Genomic DNA, 18,542 nt, shown 5'->3' with positions numbered 1-18,542 from the left:
TTTAACAAAAATATGAAAATCACCACCGCATCACCTCTCCAATTAAATGTCATGTGGTTACCCATTATGGTACTGACTGGCAGCTAATGTGGCCATTTCAACAAGTCAATGTGACAAAAGATATAGAGAAAAAAAGTGTACATTTTGACATATTCTTTAATTGCCATTTTATCCCCAAAATTGTCCTTTAGCTGATTGTTTTTGATCAATAAATTACAATTGCATTTTTGAATAATTCAGACTTAGTAAGCTCCATCATGCTGAAAACAGACTGCCATTCTCCTTAAATTCACTAATGATCCTCTCCTGTCTGCCGATGCCTGGGATTTCGCTATTCTAATCCTTTTTGATCTTTCCATTTTCTTTGATGCTCTTGACTGCATATTTTTCCCTCCACTTTGGAAAATGACTTGGTACCAGGCACAACTATAATGTGCTTCCACTAATAACTTTTTTTAGACGTTAATACATGCATTCATCTTCCCTGCTGTTTTTAATACGTTTTTGGTCCTAGCCGTCATTAGGTGCGGGTTTCTCTAAATTTCTTTAATTTTGATGACAGCAAAAGTGGGAGTTTTGTTTTGCTGTTCAAAACGTTGGAGCCTCACTTCAAATGTTCCCTTCCAAATAATGTTACACCTCCTATTTGAAACTTCTTTAAAATTCACATCTTATTTATAATGCAGCACTTTATGTGCCATACTGTTTCCCCCCAGGTAAAAACTAAATGTTTATTTTTGTCTTTTGTGGAAACATTGCACACAGTCAGTTATTTTCACAATATAGTTTTAATCTCCAAGGGCGACATTAAAAAGATGTAATAATTCTCTAATGGTAATAAAATTAAGATAAAAATGTAAGATAACCAAATGAGAGAAATTGCCACAGTCAGTGTGAAAGGCGTACATAATTCATTATTCTCAACTTTCAAGTTGAAAAAAGTTTCTTCACATTAAATTTGTGCAACTTTATAATAATGCATGTATGTCACCAATAGATTATGGGGTGCCAATTGTGAAGTTTTGCACTCTGAAAGAAAAAGCAACATTCCTCCACATGTAGCCTTTAAACATAATTAAAAAGAGGTGTAAATTTTTCAAAGTCACTTTTTAATCACACTTAGAGCAATATATATATATATATATATATATGTGTGTGTGTGTGTGTGTGTGTGTGTGTGTGTGTATATGTATATATATATTTATATATATATACACCAAGTCCTTCACAGTGCGGCTGTTTTTGCAGGCAGAACCGGGCTGACAGGCAGTCGAGTGAGTGGTGGTGTTTGCCCGATAGCAAACACAGTTTAATCATGGCCAAAGTCTCTGGACAGCAGGAAACTTCAGGTAACGGACTGGAACACTCACATTGCCGCATTGTTTTTGAAAGAAAACACCAAGGAAAACAGAGCACAAGGACGCGGAGGTAGGTGTTGAGGTTAGGGGCAGAAGGCTGGTCCATATGCTGGGAATCAAATAAAGCATGTAAGTCAAAGGCGGGCAGGGCAACGGGAGATCAGTCCAGAATAAAACGCTGAAGAGTCTTATAACGTGGAACAGGTGAGCTGAGTTGCCTTGATGAGGTGAGCGTGACTGGTGCAGAGGAACAGGAAAACCAAGGTAAATGGAAAATTACTAACTGAGAGGTGGGTGACTGGGCATCCAAAAAGGAGCAGATGGCCAGGAATGCATAAATATGACACATTGTCTATCATTTTCTGCTGAAAAATTGCAAATACGGTTTCAGGGAGTGTGTTGCAGTGACATTTTAAGAATCAGCGCTCCAACACTACAATTCCAGATGCGTGCCTTCGGGCATGGTGCTTAGACTGTGAATGTATAAACCAAGAGTTCAGTCTCCTGCTGTGAAAAGCAACCTGGGCCTTAAAATTCTGAGCACAAGTACTCTCAACCCATTTTTGAGTCAACCTACATGAAAAAAATGACTGCCAGCTACTGCCTGGATTTTTCTAAGACAAAAAGGAGACCTAAAGCTTTGACACAACTTTGAAAACCTTCTTCAAGCACTGCAATTTTTGGATACTTAGAAGAATCTGAGGTTGTCTGACTTAAACTATGGTATCTTTGCAAGTTGGTGGTAGTGTACAAAAAGATTGTTTGATAGATCCTCTGTAGGTGATTTTAGAAGAATGTAATCAAATGTGATTTCCATGATTCCAAAATGTGCACAAACCCTGCAGCGCATGCACAAATGAACTATCAAAAATCCTCACTGGAGAAGGGTGGATTCTGTTAAAAATGAAATTGTGGCTCTGCAGTAACTAAATTCACCACTTGCAAGCAGCACTACTCACTTTCTAAGTTGTTTAAGAAGGAACTGCAATTCTTAGATTTTCCTGTGTGTCTGGATTTTTCATTGATACAACTTTTGGTTTACAGTAGTACGCAATGAGGGGTTACGTTTGTAGATATTTCTTATCTGCTGGCACTTTATGAACCATCCAGACCTCTCAGTTAGTCTCTGCTTACTGTCCCCAGCTCACTGTCCTGAGGCTCGAAATATTAGCTGTTTTTTTACTCTAAAAAGTCTGTATGAATCCATTTTAGCTTATTGTATTTATGTATTTTATTTTAATCTCTTTAAATCCTAGATTGTCTTTTTATATTGTAAGTTGCTTTTTTATGTTGTTTTAATGAATTTTTATGTCTTGGGTAAAACACAACATTTTTTGGTGTTGAAGGGTGCTTGCATACACTGTAAAAAAAAAAAATTAAATGACAAAGACTGTATAAATAATGGATGTAACTGTGACGTAACCCACTGAATCGTGATCCCGTTCTGAAGCCTGAAGTTTGTTATTTTTTGCCATTTCCTTCTTGTTTTTTGAAGCCAGAAGGGACCTATTTAGACGCAAAGTTGGAAATGTGAAGGAATGAGGGGTGGCTCTGACTGGAAAGCCAAGGACACTATGCACCTGTCAGTCAAGCGGCCCTGCCCCTAAATATGCACAACTCTGGGCCCTAAATAAAATGTAAACAGGTGTTAAAATTAGCTATAGAGACCAAAACTGTTTTTTGTACCAGGCTGTAAATATGTTTATTTCTGGTAAAGCTGAGCATTTTAAAATGGGGGTCTATGGGGATTGACCTTGTTTTTGAGCCAGCCTCAAGTGGCCATTAGATGAACTGCAGTTTTTGGCACTTCATTTCTCAGCCTCGGAGGTTGCTTCTTGGTTTTTCAGACTCATAATATCTCCCAATATGTTCTGCTATTTTGGCAATAAAGTCAAATTGTACAACACCTCATCTAACTGTCCTCTTTTCTGAAAAAATCAACAACAATGGTCTGTAATATAGATTCTTCATCTCATACTGCCATGTATGACTCACCCAGAAAACTATTCTCCACGATACCTTGCTGCTCTTGTCTCATCTTCAATAATTCAAACATCCCGGGACCAGGATCCCTGTTGTGATATAGGCTAATGGAGAAGATCAGAGGAATGCAAAGTAATGGTGTCACAACTGAAAAATACTGACACAAAATCCCTGAGACACATGAATGAATCAAACATTAGCACGAGAAACATATTAGAGCATCGTCCCTCTTTGAAGAGATGGGTTTAAAACAGCAAACTATTCATGAGCAGACTGTTTACAATAAAGGCTTAATCACAATGTTATCCTTTTTCAGGCCGGCGTTCTTCCTGGATGTGTGTTTAAAACCTGGTAGAGATAGAAATGACAGAATAATAGGCAGCTGTATATAATAATAACCAACCGTTTCTTTAATATACAGATTTTATTTGTTTAACTTCTGTGCTGTAAATGTATGTCAGTGTAGATGAATAAACCTCTCTGTGTGCAGCACCAATGGAATTCCTAATGACTGCTGGTGTTCCTAATTCTCAATAAAAAAAAAATTTCTCTCCAGTTTCCCCCACTTTCCCCACTGGGAGCTCTCAGTTTACGGCACACTTTACATCTCTGTGTGTTTCAGAGAAAGAGAGAATGAGAGAAAACGAGCATTTTTTTTCTCGAACGAGTTAATTGGAACAACCAACCAACTGTTTCATTGTGAAGAGCATTTCACAAAAAAACGATTTTAAGGAGTTAAGAAGCAGGGCCCCAGTTATGACAATCAACACCTTTTATCTCCACCTTTGCTAACTGTTATGCTTTACTGTACTTCATAAAAGCTGAGGAAGCGTTGCTTTGATCTTTGAATTTTAAATAGAGTGTGGTGACACTGAATGCACTAGGGGAGGACGTGGTGAGAGGCACGGCTGGGATGTTTTAACTTCTCTTCATTGGTAAATTAAGTCACTGCTGGTGTCACATTTTTCCATACAATTTATTAGTGTTTCATCTTTCATCACCAGTTAATTGCAAAACTATTATCCCTATTGAAAGTATCTTTGAAAATACAGTTCAAACCAAGAATTGTTTTTGGATTATGATGGATATATAGGACAGCTGGGAAGGGCAATGGAGTCCAACAAACCCTGGACATACATGCAGGAGTCCAGGGTTCACTTCCCATCTGAATATGATGTTTTTTCTCCACCTAACCATGTGCATCTTTTGCCTAAACCTGAGCATCGGTGCTCTTGTTGCCAAACATGTTTTGTTGATGTTCCAGCATTGGTTGCCATGTGTTTTTGTTGCCTAATTAAAACCACATGCAGCGTAATCCCACCATTGTGTTGACATCATAGCAGTGGCATTCCAGGAACGTCAACAGCAGACACAGAAGGATACCTAGAGCATAATATGTAGACAACGAAGTCCACTCCAAAGCGGCAATATGTGACAACTTGGGAAGAGAATGTGTTGAAATGTTTTACATAATGGTCAGTATTAATTTTGATGAACAATAGGACAAAATCAGCGAGCCTCAGTTGTCCTTAACATAACATGCTAGTTTATTGCAATAGAAATCCGGGAAAAGCTCTCTATGTACAGCACAAACATAGAGACATACCAAAATGTGTAATCATGCCAACTTATTGGAGTTGAAGCAGTCTTGCGTTGGTATAACTACAGTGTCCTCCTCTTATCTTTACCTCCAGACTCCCAGAGCTGACTCACATGCATGACAGTGTAGGACCCTCAGACCTTTCAAAATACCAACCATGACCATTAACATTCATGCTGACATTCTTATATGTTTATACGTATTATCTTTCCACCACATCCATCTATCATCAATTAAGCCAACAGTCCATCTCCCTCACACACAGTGTGATCTTTTCTGTCTATTTATTGACTGTCCAACCAAATACAGGGGAAGCGTAGGTCTGGATCCTGTGTTAACAGATATTATTGATTCATTCAATTGTGTTGGGACTACTCCCACTCTCTTTAACTCGCTCAACTGTTACACTGCCACAGCTGTATAAATCATTCACCCTGACTGATGGTCCCAGCAGAGCAGAACCCCACTCCATGTTTTAGACAAAGTGAGATACTTGTTTGTGTAAAATCAGGTCAAACAGTCTGGTGTCACTTTGCATCCACCACTGTGGTCATCTCAATCCTACTTGTATTACTGTAGCTGGATGTCCCTGTAGGTGGTTTAAGGCTTCCGCTCCATCTGTTCCCCTTTTCAGTGTTAAAGATGTTTTCTAAGACTATGCCTGGAGGGTTTGCAGAGTGAAAGGATAAAAGGGAAACAATGGAGAAAGTAGGGAGGCGAAACAAAAGCAGACCGATACACTAGACACCTGAATGACGTGAATTTGAGATATTTTTTATTCATAATAAGATGTGAGGAAAATGTTTTGCTCCTCCTTTGTTTTGCAGGCATTAGGCCGAGTACTATTATGATCACCACAAGTCCATTCAAAAATGTACTGTCTGTAGTGGTTTGAGAGCCTGAGGCAAAGTTAAGTCCCTAAATTATTCTTTCACCTATTTTATCCAAGTTTATGCCTCAAGATTTAATACTCTCGACAGCAACAAGGGCAAGCGAGTTTTTACTGAAAAGGCTGAATTAATCAAAAAAATATGAATATTCTCCTCTCGCTTTCTTTCTCAAGGCTGTCACCTACTTTTGCCTAATGATAAAGGCGCCACTGGCTGTCGGAAAAATTAATGTTTACATACCTCAGAGAAAAGGAGGATACTGCCCAAGGGACTTTTGTAGGTTTTGGATAAATGATTGGTCGGTGCTTTAAGTAATTTTTATGTTGCCAGTGTTATTGTTGATCTTGATTATATCTTTAATTCCTTTAATTTTCCATCATTTAACCATGTCTGAGTTGTGATGGCTGCAGCCTAAGGGCTCATTTGTACTCTTTTTACGTACGAAAATAGAAACGTCTATTTCAAACATTGTCAACGTCACTGCTCTACCTGACTTTTATGCATTCTTTATGATGGCATAGATAGATGTTACTGTAGGGCAGAGTGAAACATTTCACACATAATAATGAGATGACGGTGGATGAAGTGGTAATAATGTTCCTTTCAACAGAGGCAGCGTTGTAGATGACAAATGTTTGTGTGACTGGTAAATATATTTGGGGACAAACAATTTTCTACACCAATTACCAACTTGCTCTTTTTCTCCATTTTAAATGTCTTTGTCATCTCCTTTGTTTGTGTCTTGCTTGAACTACGCTGCATTGCCCCAGTGATCTCTGATGATACTGTTCCATTTCGTCTATTTCAATAAGATTTCAGAAAACTTGCACAAGTACGTTCGAAATGAACACAAAGTAAAGACATGAGGCTTTGCCCGTATTTGTTGACCCTAGATATCTGTCTCTTAGTCTGTCCTGGGTCTGTCCCAGGATCACTCTCCACTCAGTCTTAGGACCCATCGGCTGTTTTTTCTGATGACGATAATCCTCTGGGGGCAACAGCCAATATTTCAGGAGATCCATCTGTCACAAGCAGATATGTGGTTCTTCTTCTTCTGTGCACCGCTCATGTGCCTCTGCTTATGAATTCAGGCACATATTTAAAAAGGTCACTTGTTATCAGACAACAACCGATGGGTTCTAAGTTTGCATTTCGACCAATGTGTTCTGCCTGTCCACATGGACTGTCTGCGTGCTGTTCAGACATAATTGGTCGATACCACTTGGACTATAAATGGACTACAAGTGGAAACCACAACCTTTCCGATACAAACATCCTGTCCCGTTGCTACAGATTCTACATATATATGCAGTTATCTGTTTATAGAGATTGCTTTCTGCTGAACATGCCTAATATGTCCTGAAATTTGCATAGCTCCCTGCAACTATGGGTACTGACAGTACCTTTTCTGTCAAGGAAATGCTACCTTGTTGAACTGCAGAGAAGTTGCAGGGAGGAAGTCACAATGTGTGGCCAGCAGTTTCAGCGTTCTGCACACGCATCCTGTGATATGGTGTGGCCAGGTTTAGGCAACAAAAGCAAAGCATCTTGGTTAAGGTTAGGGGAAGTAAAGTATCAAGTAAACACATTGTGTCTTGTGCTTTAAGTTACTGGGTTCTGTTTTTATGGACTGCATGCTGCATGCGTGCACGCTGCTCAGTGTACCAGGAGCATGAAAAATGCACTTTTTGTTTTTGTCATGGCGAGGTCTGTCCCCTGTCCTTCTGTCAGATTACTGTGACAGTTTCAGGAAATATGACATAATGTTATTTCATGAAATTTAAACTCTAGTTGTAAAAAGTAATCTTACACCATATAGCAGTATTATCGGGGTGTACTCCAAGGTATCTTGTGACATCACAGTTTTCTGGGGTTACAAAAGATATTTTTATGTTTCCTTCATTCTTACTGCTCAGTAACTGTGTTGGGTTTCCCTTGGCTTGCCAGGGATTAGATCCAACATGAAGCTCACTTCAGCACAACCACACATCATATTTCATGTTGGCACAACCCCAAACCCCTTTGATCCTTCAGTTTGTTATGTTCTTTCGCCAAGAACGACGCAGTTCATAATCATTCAAGTTCTTTCTGCAGGCTGGAATTCACAGATGGTAGGCGGGCGCATGTCAAGATCTTTCTGATATTCCCATAAGGGATAAAAACGTGCAATATTTATGATTTTTTACTGTGTGTGTGTGTGTGTGTGTGTGTGTGTGTGTGTGTGTGTGTGTGTGTTTAACAGTGTTTGCCAGGCTGACAAAGTGAAATATGTTTGATGTGTACATAATTGCCCCATGAACATCTCCTTGCATTGCTCCATTTGTTTAATGCATGCCTTTAGACAAACACACCTCCAAACATATGCAAAACATCAACATAATCCACAGATAAGTACTTCATACTTCACAGTCATACAACCTCAATCCTCAACAGGCTTCTGTTTGGGGATCTTTAGTGGACTTTACTTAGGAGTAGGTTTACATTTAGATGGTGATGACTTGTCCCCACTAAAATTTTGGGAGGAGGGAATTGTCCATACTGATATTTGGAGGAACTTACAATCGTCATTCTAACAGGTACAAGGAAGAAAACGGGCCACATTACATCTTATAAATTCAGTAAGCCATTCTGCATTTAATTTATCAATAAAGGGCGATATTGTAGTATGCCTAATCAGAGGTGTTTTCAGTTAGTTTTGGTATTCCACCTCCAACACATGCTTATCTCAAGTTGTCACATGTTGTTGCTTTGCAGTGGACTTCAAGCATATGGCAACCAATGCCAGAACATCAACTAATGGTGGATGGTTAGAATCAAGGGACGAAGGCACATGGTAAGGTGTAAAAAAAAACCCTATGACAATTAGATAGGAAGCAAACATATGACTCAAGCATGAAGGTCCAGGGTTTGATGGACCCATCCACCAAGCCCTCCTGCCCACCCTATAGGTGCTGTCGCACGCCTCGTAATACGTTGTTTCCTGCAGTATTTTAACCTGACACCATCTTGCCACATGTCATGGGTGCCATCCAGCTATCCGCCAGCGTAAAACAACACAGTGATCAGTTCTGTCTGGCCACATTCTCATGTGACACCATCCAGCAGCGTGTCATGGGCACAAGAAAGGTGCTTTTTGGTATGTTGTGAATTTATGCAAAAAGCACTATCAAAGCAGTGCTATTGTACAGGTCCAGAACAAGAACAGGCTGATTAAAAGCAGCACACAGTCCCTTACATTTTGCCTCATCCAGGCAGTGTGACTCAACGCTGGAGATCTGAAGCAAGAGGAACAAGATAAATCAGGCATTAGATAGAAGTTCAGGATCAATTGTTTGTTTATTAGTTTATTTAACAGGGGCCATGCACAATACAACTGCTGAACTGGGGTTAGCTATATGGCTAAATTGCATCTGTACCCCCTGTCATAGGATTCTGAGCAGGTGGACCCAAATGCAGAAGATGACAGGAGCTCAAAAAGATCACGATTTATTTCAAGGAAACAGTGACTGAACATCACATGGTCAAATCAAAGATCCAACAAAGACTGAAATGAAAAGCAGGACTTAAATACAAACTAGACTGATGAGGGGATGAAGTGCAGGTGAGCACAAAGGGTGGAGGAGCTCAGGTGAGGGGAATAAGGTGATTAGGCAGAAGATCAGGCCAGGAGCTGATTGGCTGGGAGAATCTGGGTAGCAGGGAGGACTAACAAGGCAGATGTAGGACAGCTGTGACAGAAAACAGGCAGGAAACAGAAAAAGGCAAGAAGTAACACAAGACATGACAAAAATAGACACAAGCGTAAGTTTTCCAAAATTGAGCAAAAATCTAGCAGAGCTGATAAAAAGGTGACCGAAAACGTCCACAGCAACATTAAAAAATATAGCAGTACAACCTGAAATTTTGCAAACAGTTTTATATGCGTTGTTGGGTTTGGTCATTGCAAGATATATGTTGACAATAAAAAAATATAGAATACCACCAGTAATAGCCTAAAGGGCTGATGTGTTGTCAAGCTTAACAGGGGCATCCTGTACACAGCAGCAGAGATAAGGATGATGAAACTGAACTCCAACCAAGACAACGCCTCCTGCCCTCTCTGTGGGGAGGTGATGCATCTGCAAAGCACTTTCAGCCTGCGGCTCAGCACCCTGCTGTGCTTCCTATTCCACCGGCCCAGCCCCATCATCAGTCAGCAGCAATGACACTGAGGAGAGACACCTCTGCAAACTATCCTGCTTTGTTTTTTTTAAAGTTTTTCTTTGGTTCTAATTATTACAGAATCAGCAGAACAAAGAGTAGATGCATTCTTTTTGAAGGTGACCTCCATTTGTGAATGGCATCTGTTAGCAGTACCGATCATGTGAACAGACAGCAATACACAATCTATTGACATTGCTATCCTACTGTTTACACGGTAAATCAATGCAAACTTGCACTTATTTTCCTTTGGAGCACCTTGGTTGCCGAGTGGTTACAGAGCATTCCACTTAACAGCAACGTTGTTGGTTCGATTTCAGATGTTGACCTTGGTTGGATGTCAGTCCACTAAGGCTACCCTCCTAGATATGGAACAACATTAGCAATTGTTTTCCAGATAGATAGACAGATATAATATTAGCACAGAGGCTAATCAGATCTAAAATATTATCGGACAGAATTGGAATATTTGTGTGTGATACCTCATCGCAAATCATCTTCTCAAAGCCTCTCATTTTTAGCTTTAAACACTCACCTTCTCTGACTGCATTGCTATCTACCTGCTGACCTAAAAACCACCTGGCTTCCCAAAAAATCCTGTGGGTGTTTTCAGTGAGGTCATTATAATCATTGCTCTAATGTTTTAAAATGCAACAGCTTTCAGGAAACCCATGGTGTTAAGAAATTATGAAATATGATGCTTCATTAACTGTAAAACTACATTTGTCTTTTGCAAATTGTAATGTCCTCAGTGTAATGTGTTTTATATTGGAAAAACTAAATGCTGACTAAAAGATAGACTCTCAGTGCACAAATATGCCATGAGGGCAAAAAATGATGACTATCCTTTGGCTAGACATTTCAAAGACAAACACAACAGCAACCCATCCATCCTGACATAGATCATATACCAGAAACAACATGTAGAGAAAACAGGATCAAACAAATCTACCAATGTGAAATATTTGTGGATTTTCAAGTTAAGAGCAACCCACTATGCTGGCCTAACTTTGACTCATTTCCTGTAAGGTAATGTATATATTTTGTGTTATATTGTATATTTAGGATGTTTATGTAATAGTACAAACACAGAATGACATTATGTTTATTCTCATTTTACTTTCTTTATCTACATATCTCTTCATCTCTGGAGGGTGCCCCCCTGCTGACCTTATCTAGCCATCGGCTTGGTGTGTCAGGGCCACAAAAGTTCTTTAGGAAATTGGAAGACTAGAATGGTACTATAAAAGTGCAGGTCCATTGACCATGTGAAAAAATACATACCTGCAGCAATGGTTCTCAGAAATAAATATGTAATGTGGGAGAAATGTTCTTCAGCATCTTCCCACCTTTCAAGTATTATAACATTGTGCTCATCATTTAGGCTCAGTAGGCCTGAAAATAAAGTCTGTTGGAAGGTTTAACTTTTATTCCAACTCCAAATACATCACATTGCTTGGAAGTGAGAAGGGACCTCCGTTTGAAAGTGCTGGATTATTTTTCTTCTGATAGGAAACAAGATTGTACTCCTTCTTTAGAACCATCACACAGGGAACAGAGGCTTACATCAATCCCTCTGCCAGTTCAACGTCTTATAAAGGAAGATTTAAACTTAGATCTATTACCAAATATAATATCAGCCACATAAAGGACTGGCACTCAAGTCCCTGGCAACCAATGGGGATATTATTATAAAAGGAGTAGACAAAGGTGGTCACATATGTTTGAAGGACAAGGCTAATTATTGCAGAGAAGCTTACAGGTAATTTAATGCCAAAAATGTTACATTACTATACTTTGCTCACTACATTTTTTAAAAAATACTTTTAATGTCATCATATCTTGTCACAGATAAGCATAATTATAATGAGTAGTGTCTTCAGTCTAAAGTGGCTAAAGTCATATATGATGAGGGATACATTACAGCTAAACAGCAGGAATATGTATCAGGTCCTCTTGATTCTAGACGTCACAGATTTCTTTAGCTGCTTCCTAACAACCACAAGGCCCCTAAATCATGAACCATGCGTTACAAATTTCTTAGTGGTTGTCCAAACTAATCCTGTAACATCAGACATACACACAAGCACACACACCATAACACAAACTATTTGTGAAGGTTTTAAATCACACAGAAGGTTGGCCATGTGTTGATAAAATGTGATAGTGACCTGAAAATAGCAAAGACAAGATATGCACAGACACAGAAAAAAGCACATAGGAACTGTTTGTATGTGTGTGTGTGTGTGTGTGTGTGTGTGTGTGTGTGTGCGTGCGTGTGTGTGTGTTAATTTATAAAAAAAAAAAAAAAAGTTTCTAAAAATCCAGGGCATGGTCCGAGACTCACTCACTCACTCAAAACAGCCTTCTGGGTCTGCGCTAACAAAGCCTTCTAAAAATAAAGAGTTGCTCTGTACTGTCTGATTCTGTACAGCAGTCCCAAGAAGTTACTTACATTTTCCAGTCTGCTTGACAAGTACCTTGTCATTAACATTGCATAGAAAAGACACCTATTTTTGGCAGTAGCAGAGATGTATTAAGCTTTAAGCTTTTTTTAAGCTGTCTCTCGACCTCTTAAAAGCAGCTGCAGGTTATGTAGATTTGATTGGCTCCTGTGGACAGGGCTGAAGACACTGAGATTATGTCCTCTGTTTTATTGTTTTTATTTTATTTAAAAAAATCTACATTTATTCACTTATCAGTTCTGTTTAGAAATAAATAGACCTTAAAACCTGAAGAAAAAATATAATGTTTGGAATTTGTGACCCTGCAAGATCCCCAGTCTTTGCAAAATATTGAAGTGTCTGTATAAAAACTCACATAAGACTTTAATCTTTCAAATTCTTTTTTAAACTTTTTCAAAGTCCTGTTTTTTATGGTAGGCATACATTGCTTTACTATTTCTGGGCCTTCTCTGCTGCATAGAAATAAATAATAGGGTGGTACCGGATATGAATTATGTTAGTCAAATACAATTTAGATGTTTAACATAAATTTAAAAATTTGTTTTGTTTTCTATACAAAGTTCAAAAGTTTGATCCTACTCTGCAGGACGTTCAGTGTGACAGAGACATTTATGTAATACAGTAAAGAAACTGTGCTAACGATGGCTCATAAATGAGCAAAAACATTTTTTGCTGACACTAGATATCAAACAAAAACCAGAGACTGCATCATGTTTACTTGCAGTGAGCTGAGGGTCTCTCCTCTCACCTCCTCTGTGCTGCTACCTGTATTTCTGCAGCTCCTTGCTGGCTCGCCATAAGAAATTACTAATAGGGGGACAAAATGTTCCAAACTACATTGCAAATCACACCCAGTGCAGCACCACTAGTGAAGCATAGACCTTTCATTTCATTTATTTTAAAGGACAACACATATTAATTAACATTTCTGTAAATGCGCCACTGTTAGTCCGCGTTCATCTGTACCCTTTGACCCCCCCGGGCCGCAGGCCTCGCTCCCTCTACCAAGAAGTAGCGTGAAATCAAAGGCACTCACTCCACAGTAAAATCTGGGAACCAATACATCCCCAAAAGAATAAAGCACAGAAAAAAAGACTCCTTGACCCGAAGCAATCTCAGTCAACTGAGGGGTTTCTGACAGATGTTTTGGGCAGCCCTAATAAATAGGCAGCACTGTGGCCCTGGATTTTATGAATAATACGGTGTCTTGTCGGCCGATGCGGGCTGGGCATATATGCATGGCACAATTTAAAAAGATCATCATTCATTCATTCTATGCACAATTATAACAACCGCGTGCACACACACACACACACACACACACACACACACACACACACACACACAATTGGGGTCTTAAGATTAGAGGAAGGATATAGTTTCCTCCACAGTTCAGTAACCACTGCTGAGTCAATCAAAGCCTTCTTCAATGACACCATTAAGCAAAGCTTCCTCATTCATTCTAAGCCGCTCTTAGTAGTGACGCAGAATCTGCAAGCTTGTGCTATTTGAGGTATCACTGTTTCCAGCCACCTCCTCACTTCACTGAGATGCATTCACATTCTAGCTTGTTCTGAGAGGACTGGCTGTGGCAGCTGGATGTGCTGCTTGTGTTTTAGGACAACAGCACCCTCAACACGCCACCAGATCATCCTTAGCTTAGACCGGATTTGCAACTGACCCAAATTTTGTCTAACCCTCAAAATGTAAATAGCAGCGTTGCTCCAGTTTGTATGGGTAATGTTGAAGTCCTGGACTGTTTTGTTTGTCTTGGCTTATTCTCAGTAACTAAATTAGGACATTCAGTAGATAATGCATTAAATATGCTGACAGCAGCACTAATGAAAGCACAATGTGTCTCATTAAGGCTATTTTTGTACAGTGATTTTGTTTTGTTTTTTCAGCTTGTTTCTCTGCAGACGTTAAAATGTGACTAGACAGTAGACTGCTTGCTGGATACTGTGTGCCAAGATATTTTACTGTAATGAGGGTTTTGGAGTCTGTAGATGCACGACTGACCTCCAAGCCATATCTCAGTATTGCAGATGTTTCCTTTGATAAGAAAAACATCGAACTAAGGTCATAAATGAGAATTTTGCGAAAAGTTGTTTTCCTTACAAGCCACACAGACAAATTAGCAATGTAAATGTAACAAAATGTGCTGATGCTGCAAAGGCATCACTGCAAACCTAAATGTCCCTATGGATTACAGTGTTCCATCGCCGTTTCCACTCCAGCTGTTTTATTTTTGAGACAGAGGCTCTTTGGATGCTTGCCAATGGGCACTGCAGCCCAGCGGGTGTCAACTGAAATCAAAGTCTGTGTGCATCACTTCATATATTACAGTAAATGGGTTCTCCGGTGGTGATGATGGCCATGGCCATTGATGACTATCTACGTAGCAGAGGGAATCAGTAATGCAAACTCTTATCTGCACTCTTCTTGAACTGTCTGGAGATAACCTGAGCAGTGTGGGGGCACTATTGGAAATTGTGAATTCTCTCTGAAGGTAACAGCACAGACAGACTTTCAATTATCGGTAGCACAGAGCACACAAGGCTTCATAAAATATTAAAATCTGAAGGTTTGTTTTCCCAGGATCATTTGGTTCCACATAACTCTATTTTTTAAATGTGCCCTGATTTGCCATAGAACTTTGTTTTTCTTTCTCAAGGCCCAAGGTTTATTTGTTGTCATTGAGCAACATGGAGGCCTTGTTTACATTTTTTATTAATAAGCTTCCTGGTTGGCTGGACCTCAAGTAGACAGCTCTTAGCACAGATGTGAATGCACCAAACATCTACTCTTGAGATTTAATCCAATACATTCTCAACCCTAGTCATGACATACTGCCACTGTGCCCTGATGAAGATTATAAATTGAAATGCATAGGCATGAGGCCCCTTAATTAAAGGCTTATTCCCTTTTGAAAAATAGTGTGCCTTGGATTTTTTTGCTTTTGACTTATTGACAAAAGAAATAAGTCTAATCTCTCCCTCCTTTTTTGGTAACACTGCAGTGGCCTTCTGCATCTACAAATGACACTTTACGTATTCTTCTACATCAATTTCTGACATTCTAGGATGCTGTCACCATGATGTCAACAAATGCACATGGTGGGATGACACTGCACTTGTTTATATTTAGACAAAAACAGCACATAGCAACCAGCACCAGGATGTCAACAAAAGCACATGCGGATGGTTAGGTTTACGCAAAAGAGGCACATAGTGGGGTTTGATCCATTCTCCCGCTCCCACCTGCCCTATAGGGACTTTTGCGCTCGTCATTACTGGCTGTGTTTCAACCTGACACTATCCAGTCGTGCTTCATGCGGACACGACAGGTTGCGTCTTGCTGTGTTCTCAACTGACGACAAACATACACGTATCATAGGTGCCATCTGGCTGTCCACCAGCGTTTAATAACAGCAAACAGTTTTGCCCGGCCATGCTCTCAGGTGACGCAGTCCAGCAGCATAGGATGAGGACACAACAGAAGGCTTTTGGCAACAGCATCTTAGGCTTGGACCATAGTTGACACAGGTGGGATGTTTTAACAGCATGTTATGTGTGTGACCCAATGTGGAAGATTTAGAAAGCAGCTGATAACAGTTAGTGGCTAACTCAAAAAAAAAGAGAAGAAGAACAGCGGAGCTCCTTATCCTATGAGCAGATGACAACATCAGCTGCCATATAACAGAGACTTTAAACTGTTGTTTTCGCCATGTTATGCTATTGTTATTATGTTGATATTAAGTGCTGTTGAGGCATATGTGTCACATTAGAGGTCGACACTGTTGTGTTAAAAGTCACGCCCGTCATGTCTCTATTGATTCCGTGATGCTGGCATGCTGTCTAAAATAACACAATAGAGTGGAATGATTCTGCAATTGTTTGGTTCTATGTAAAAATGCGACGGCAGCATAAAGTAGGAACTTTGTAGCAGCTCTACAGTGCAATCTCTGTGTAAAAGTAGACTGCCTCACCTTGTCCCACCAGAGTCTGAAACTATGTTGGTGTAGAACACTGTCTGCCCATCAATTGACAGCTTGATCAGAGCCATGATGGAGCCATGTCTTTGAAAAGGTGTGGGCACAACAGCTCAAGTCCTATATTATATATTCCACAGCCACTGAGTAAGGTCATAAGCTGGTCAGAGTCTGAAACTCTTGTAAAACAGAGGAACCAGGCATGCTGAAAAACTGGTGGCCCCACCACAGTCCACAAATGTAGAGTTTGCTCTTCATATTGTTTGTGCAGAGCTGCTGCTCAGTGGAATTCAGTGGTGTTTGTTGCAAACTCCTCTTCAAATAAGCACACTGAACTGCCTTGGCAACAGTTTCTCTTTTGAGAAGCTGTGCCTTTCCAAAATCGAGCAATATGGTTACGTCTCAGGTAAGAATTGGACTAAACTGGTTAAACTGGACCTTAAGTGGAATTGTCCCTGTATCAACTCTTCAGTCTGACAAACAGAATATACTAACATTCATTGTGTTAATGTCTGGGATCTCTTAAAGGAACTCCTTTGAACCTTGAAGGTGTGTCATATCTTCCAAACACATCCTATTTTTACGGCGCTGAGTTTGTCTTCAAAGGAAGAGACGCACTAAGACTGAAGATGAACTTGCCCAAAATAGCAACACAGTTTAATATTTGCACTGAATAAATTTACTCACTGCAGGTGCATATTGCTAATTTATTTACATGCCATGCCTGTGGGATGTGGAAGTAAACACAACATGTGGAAAAACAGAAATAGCTACAAGAATCCAGAACAACAACAGTGGCTACAGGGAAGATTGAGAACGCTGGGAATTTAAAGCTTTAGCAATCATTTGATCTGTCAGAAAGGTGAAGATATCTTCTAACAGGCTCTCAAAGCTGAGCCTCATCCATTTCAAATGTGTTGACAGGAAAAAAAAGGAAGCGCAGATGTTTTATATTATAACTTGAACCAGTTGTAAACAAGAGTGTGGAGTATTCCTCTAGTTTAACAATCATGTCACACTGCACACAAAGTAAAATACTGTTTTTTTTGTTCCCATGAATGTGTCCTTTTGATCACATAAATCCTCCGAAATTATTCTCAGATTGAACAATGTGCAGAAAGACACCTGCTTGGCACGCAATACAAAACATTGTTTCACACCCAAAGAGCAACTTAATGAATCCCGGTAGGTCAGAGGAACATATGGCCTGTGCTCCGACATCAGCTCCAGTCCTGTAGCAGCTCCACGTCCACGTTTAATTTTGTTTTCTTTTTTTATAACAGCCAGACGTCACATCACCTGTGTTAGTTACCTCTAATTTAATGGATTTTTTATGTTCATGAGCTGCACAGTGAACTGCTCCTACTCAGCATATTGTGCTTTAGAACAACTACTGAGTAATGACACATGTCAAACCAGGCAACAGACATCTTTATACATAATCCATTTGCAGCCTGAGTGCGAAGAAATTAGCAGAAGAGGGTCTGTGAAGCGAGGGGAAAATTGAGCTGTTGGCCAGATGATATATGAGCTCCTCACACAGCTAAATAGAACAATATATTGTAAGGGTATGGGATAAACATAAAATAAAACTCCACTTCCATTAGCTTTGCTTTTATTCAAACACAGTGTTAAACTGCATAGACAGTTGATTAATTTCATGCGTCTAACACAGCAGTGGTAGCTTGCTATTCCAGCCTTTCAAATATAAATATATACACCGATCAGCCATTTACATTCAAACCGCTCAGCGTGTTTACATGATGTCCGAAAGTGTCAAATTCTTGTGTTAGTCCAGCTAAAACTTTTAAAACAAGTCAAACAAACACACCTAGATAATGCGGTTTACTCTTTCATGTATACGCCTTACCCGCTTCTGAACTGGCCTGGCGTTCCGTGCATGCACCATAGTCCCCACACCTGGCTTTCACCTGGAAGTCGGCATAAATTCATTGAAATAAAGCTGGGAAAAACAAATCAAATTCAACCAAGTGCTTTTGTTGCCAAAACCCTAACCACCAGTTTTTGTTGCTGGAACCTAACCTCATGCTGTTT

This window comes from Plectropomus leopardus, chromosome 10, assembly GCF_026936395.1.
Source record: "Plectropomus leopardus strain MGB_pleo_1.0 chromosome 10, ASM2693639v1, whole genome shotgun sequence".
NCBI classification, from domain to species: domain Eukaryota; kingdom Metazoa; phylum Chordata; class Actinopteri; order Perciformes; family Serranidae; genus Plectropomus; species Plectropomus leopardus.
This window is presented reverse-complemented; position numbering follows the sequence as displayed.